Raw genomic sequence first — 6,265 nt, forward strand, 5'->3', positions numbered from 1 at the left:
GTTGTAGGACCTTTGTGTCCCTAGGTTCAGTTTTACAGATTATTACTAGTAGCTGCACAAAGAGAAGGAAAAAAAATGTTTTTTCTTCCTTACTCAGGTATATCAGATTCTTTTTTGTAGTGATCAAAGAGGAAGACAACTACTTCACAGAGATCTCCATCAAAAAACAAGGTGTCCAGAACAGAAAGAAAATACCTGAAGTAGGTCTGGATCATGTTATGAGGGATGCAGCAAATTACAGATGCTCTGCAGCATTATATAGGACCTTTAGTTCATCCAGGGACCTACTAAGGTACCTTCATTGAGGTTCATGATCTTGGAGGTATTCTGTCAAAAGGCACAATCCATGCCTTTAAAAACTGGGAAGGATCTGAGTGGGTGTTTAGTTACCATTTCTGGAGGGCCGGGTACACTGCTATTTTCAAGAAGCAGTGTGAAACAAGGCAAGTTTGAAAGGTCAGATTTTCAATCACTCTCCTCATTCTCGTTTTATAAATGCAAATATTATTAAGGTCCTTGAAGACCAATTTCCAAACCATGGCACATGTGATCATTGTGTTAGCCTCAGATCAGACACTCCTACTTTCAGTTTAGATGCCTATTACATTCCTCTGTCATTCCTCAACTAATTAATTGTTTTCTTAATGTCTGAAACTAAGCAGTTTGTACTATTGCTTATTTGTCACAAGATAAGGAAAAAAAAAATCTACAAAATAATTTTACCCACAAACTGTGATGACTACTCAGCAAAGCTAAGCTACAGAAATGCTGGCAGTACAGTGAACGATTTGTCATAAAGTAATGATCTTCTACTGTGATATCAATTCAATTTATATCCAGACTATGAAAAATCCAGAGGCACCAATGTCACAATTTCCATTGCTTTTGCCTCATTTCTTGATGACACATCAACCTTCCATAGCATGATTGGTTTAGAGGACATATTGCTGTTTTATGCCTCATATGATTATGTCATGAGTGTTTACATTCAAGATGGAAATAAGAAAAACAAAGCTCTTTCTGATTGCCTGCATTTTTGGGCTGCTCTAGTAGTAATTTACTCTGTATCTGTCCACTGCACTATTTGTTTCTCAATATTTTTACGCGTTAAGACACACACACATAAATGTGCCCAATCACGCTGTATTTATACATTTTTATGTTTATATTCAAGTACTCAAACATACATATACACATATATATAGACATACGCTATGTGTATCTGTAGGTGTAAATATGGATTGGTCTACTGAGTCCATTACAGATCTTACACATCAATTCACTTCTCCCCTTTCTGAGACATCTCTAATTCAGTTCCACTTAAGCTTGTGAAGGAGAGTGGAGATGTCGAATAGCACGATTTTTTTTAAACAAACTGTGTTGTTGGTATTGGTGAGAGTACTTTTTCAATAATGTATGTGCTTTGGTAGCCTGTGAACTAACACTTGAAAACTACAGAGAAGATTATCATAGCTCCTGGAAGTGGATAGTGTGCACTTCTGAAACACACTTCCGAATGCACAAAGCACATCTGAGGAATCAGTTTATAGCAGGACTGTGTGGTCCCTAAATAAACTGCAGACAGAGAAGAATGTGGGAGGAGACTATGTAACTAAAACCCAGTATGAACAAGAAGGGAAAAATTCAGATGTTTCTACATCATTAGCATTACAGTTGACTTTCTATGTAATTTTATTCTCTGTGGCGTATATTTCTTTCCCGGTATTTGACAGTCTTTCATTGTCATGTGAACTGTCTTTTAACTCACTCTTCACCTTCTACTTCAAGAAGAACCTGATTTTTTATATGGGATTTTTGTGGAATGCCTGAAAGTGAGTGCCTCTGTCATACATGAGGGAATGGATTTGTGTGTAGCAGCCCAAATGGACAGTGTTCATTGCTGCTCATCCTCCTCAATTCATTTATCTAACTATTTGAAAAAAGATGAACAACACAGCCAGTTTGCTATCACAGGAAGACTTAGAAGTTTGCTATGAAATATTCTTCCAGTGTTTCATTTTGCAGATTCTCTGTTTGTAGCAAACATGCAAAGAAATTTGTGTGCTGCACTAGCAGCAGCGCCTCTACCTTGGTTCCCTGCTATTCCACTTGCATTTGACTTGAAATAGGAAAAGCTCACAGCTTGTTTCTGTTGCTCATACATAGCTTAGGTATCCTGACTCCATCAATAAAAGGCATGAACAGTCACATATCAAATTCAAGGCTTAGAAGCTGCAGGGCTTGGGACCATGAGTGTGTGCCTGAACATGTAGTAACATACTATTTAAGTCCTCTGTGCTCCATACATGGCTCCGTCATCTCTGCTGCCCCTTTCTGAGACATCTCTAATGTAGAAACAAGATAACTTCCTTTTAGATTAATAAACATATCCCTTCTATGCAATTTATGACCTTTCAGAGATCATAAATTGTAATATAAGTATTATTTCTCCCAAGGTGAGGAGGAAAGAATGAGATATGTCTCCATCCATTCTTCACGGGTGAAGGGCAAGTCATCTGTCGAATGATCTGACAGACTCCCTCACTGACTCTATGCTTTCTCCTTATGCTAACCAGGCTCTGTGTTTTGTAGTACTCCCATCTACTCTCTTTCTGTCAAATATCATGGAATCATAGAATCATAGAATTTGATGAGTTGGAAGGAACCCATCGGGATCATCAAGTCCAACTTGATATGTGTTAATATGTTGACTATGTAGTAAAATTTATGCCTGTCCATGCTTATGCTGCAGTTCTGATCATACAGAACTCTATGCTTTACTGTAATTTTTAGTTGTTAGTTTACATATTCTGTTTTTGATAGGACTCTTATGTTAGTTGTTGCTCAAGATGTAAGCAAAGAAGGGCAGGTTATTTCATGCAGATTTGTGAACCTGACATTCCCCTCTTTTAAATACCTATCTTTGCAAATTAAAGCATATTTTACTGTGATTTTGCAGGAATTGTTTTAATACACAATATTACATACATATTGCTTAATATATATATCTCATATTCAGAAATACAAAAGGACAAAAAGTGCACATAATCCTAGAACTTGTCAGTAAACTTATTGTTTTTCAGTTAAAGATCATCTCTAATAGTAAATTAACTGATAGAAGTAGTGAAGTTCCTTCTAGTTTCTGAAGTTCATGTAACAGACTACTCTGAACTTCAGAGCTGTTTGGGGCAGATGTAGAGAAAGAGATAGGGATCTGAAGGACAGAAGTTGTGCCAGTACAAAATGTTTTTAAATAAGTATGAGTCAAAATAAGAGTTCTGTTCAGACTTGGAGTATATAAATACAATTGTGATAAAGATGCAAACTTTTTTTTTTAATGAGCAGTGTTCTCTATTTCTGGGATTTAATTAGGATTGCTGCTTATTTTAAGTGAAAGAATTAGAAGATCATTAATTATTTTTTGTCTGGATTGAGAAAAAAAATCTTTGTTTTATGCATTTTGCCAACTACTCTTTTTTAAAAATTTGAATAACTCCTGTTTCTTTTTCCATTTTTCTCCCCAAGGTCTGCTAAGTTGTGGTGAATTTGGAAAGCTACATGCTTGTCAGTCAACACAAAACAAACCAAAAATATCACAGCAGATATTCCTCCATCTTGCTATAGAAGATGAACTGTTTAGAGATAAACTTCTGCAAGCCTCGATAATCCAGCAAACTGTTTGATCAGGGGAAAAAAATTATCTATGTTTGAAAGGCTGACGTTAATTTGAAGTTGTAAAGAAATTCACTGTCAGGTGAATGCCCTCTCTGCTTTGATTCTAAAAGGTGACCTGTACTCATTTGAATTTAGCTTTAGACAGCTGATGAAGAATGAGTGAAATAACCATAACATATAGCAAAGTTATGAGTAAAACAGTAGTAGCATTAGTTTGGTGCAGAGTATTATATACCTAAAATTACATTAATTTTCTCAAGTTAGAATTTACTGCTTGCTGTAAAACACAGGGGTTTTTTTAATGAACATTATAGCCTTCAAAATTTTATGATAAGGGTATTTCTCATAATTATTCAAAAATTGTATTTCAGAAGCCATCCTTCAGAAAGATCTTAGTAATCTTCTGGTGTATTAATTGCTTCCAGCCCTGACAGGTCTTTAGTAATGGTCTTTTGGATTTGCTTGCAGGTTTTTTCCTTTTGTTTTTCCTGCTTGACTACCCTGGCTGGAGCCAATCGTGTGAAGTATGTGCCATATATTTCCATGTGCAGGTTTTTCTCAGGGCAGCCAGGCAAGAGGGAAGAGGCAAAATAGGACAGATCCTTTCAGTTCTCTGATGGTGACCCACAAGCAGTTTGCCACACTGTTTCACCTGTACAGCTTAACACGGAACCCTCAGGGGGTGCTGTGAAGGGGGAGAATTACAAGAGCATGATGGACCATTGCCACGTCTGTCACCTCTCAGCATCACACTGCCTGCTGTGTGTTCCTCCAGCATTCAATCTAACGCACATGTATCAGCAAATGGATCCCTGCTGAATGATCTCTAGTGTGTTTATGAGCCTGTTGAACAACATGACTGGCACAGAGAGGACTTAGACCTGGTTTGTGAGTTTAGCTCCATATTCTTCAGTTTCTTTCACCAACTATATACTTCATTCTTGGAAAAATGATAGAATTAAAAGTTAAACTGACATAAGCAAAAGATTTTGTAACTTACAGCAAATTCTGAGTTAATGCTGAAGCCTCTAGTTTTACCTATTATATAAGAATTTATATTAATATTTTTAATAGGATATCCCCATCCTTAAAGAACACTTGGACATGTCTCTTTATAAAAAAAAGATTAACAAAATGTAAATTTCATGGGAGTTTAAAAGGACTGAAATAATCTGTGGATCCTGTTATACTCTTCTTCACAGGGAATTATTCTAACAGTTTCAAGTTCTGGAACAAATCTTGAAGAATGTCTTTAGCCGAAAACCTTATAAATCCACTGTCAGATTAGAATATTTTATGTGGAAGGCCATCTAGGTCAGTTATGGTTTCTTCTGTAGATCCACATCTATCATTTCTAACCTTCAGTGTCATCTAGTACATAGAAAATACAAATTCTGACACCAAAATGCTAATGATCCTGAGTCTGCATACCTGTTGATTCTTGCTTATAATGGGAAAAATGATACCTCCTTTACTGACCTAATGGAGATAAGCTCTATGTAAAAGCTAGGCATTATTACTATTTTATAATATACAGCTTTGCTGAAAAACAATAGATTTACCTGTAGGCCTTACCATTTTGACAGTTTTCTTTACTTAACATATGAACTCTACGGGAATTCAATAATATTCAAAATACAATGGAATTACATCCACATTTCTGCTTAAAAACATTATGGGTAAAAGGGAAACAATAATTACATGTAAAGCCAGGAGTTCATTATAACTGGAATCTTAACAGTCTAATTAGAGAGCTACCCAACATCTAACAGAAAATGAAGAAAATAAAGAACAAAAAGAAGAGGATACCACCATAGCAAAAACCCTAAACCAAACCAAAGTAAAAAAATAAAGGCAAACCAACTCTAAATAACAATACAGTTAGAAGTGTATCACACATCCTAGGTGCTAACAGTTTTGCTGGTAGTGTGCTTGTCTTCCGCTGTCCTTTGGGATCCTTCCATCTGTTAGGGTAGCATATGGTAAATCACTAGCACCCAAACTACTTAACAGGGAAGACTATGATGTAATTGTTGGTTTCTTCTTCACTTCCAGATCTACTGGGATAATTTTTGTTTCTTTGTTAGTAGACTTTCATACCTTGCTTTTTCTTCATTGCTCTGCAAGTCCACAGTACATTTAATTTAGTACATATGATGCATTCATACCCCAAAACTCAATTTTGTTCACATCTGCATTTCTTCAACTAACTATTGATGAGTTGTTCATAGCCATGGGATTTCCAGTATCAGGCTGTGACTTAGCTCTTATCCCACATCAGGATTCCTCCATACTGCTTCCTGTTCTTCCTTTTCTCAAGGACTCCACCAACATACTGGGCCTGTAATTCTCTCCACTGCATCATTCCATTAGAGTCCCAAATATCTCATTTTATACAGAACAGATACTTTTTACAATTATATATAAAACTATGGTTATAACATGAGAAGACAAGCCATATTAAGACCAATTAAACATGGTCTTGTGGTTATGAGAGTAAAATACTGTTACAGCTAAACTGGGTCAAAGCAAAGTTCCAGGCAGGTCGAAACAAGGTCACACAAAATAAGCTGGACAAGCCATAGTCCTG

This window comes from Neopelma chrysocephalum, unplaced genomic scaffold (assembly GCF_003984885.1).
Source record: "Neopelma chrysocephalum unplaced genomic scaffold, ASM398488v2 Primary Assembly neopelma1_24, whole genome shotgun sequence".
In the NCBI taxonomy this organism is placed as follows: Eukaryota; Metazoa; Chordata; class Aves; order Passeriformes; family Pipridae; genus Neopelma; species Neopelma chrysocephalum.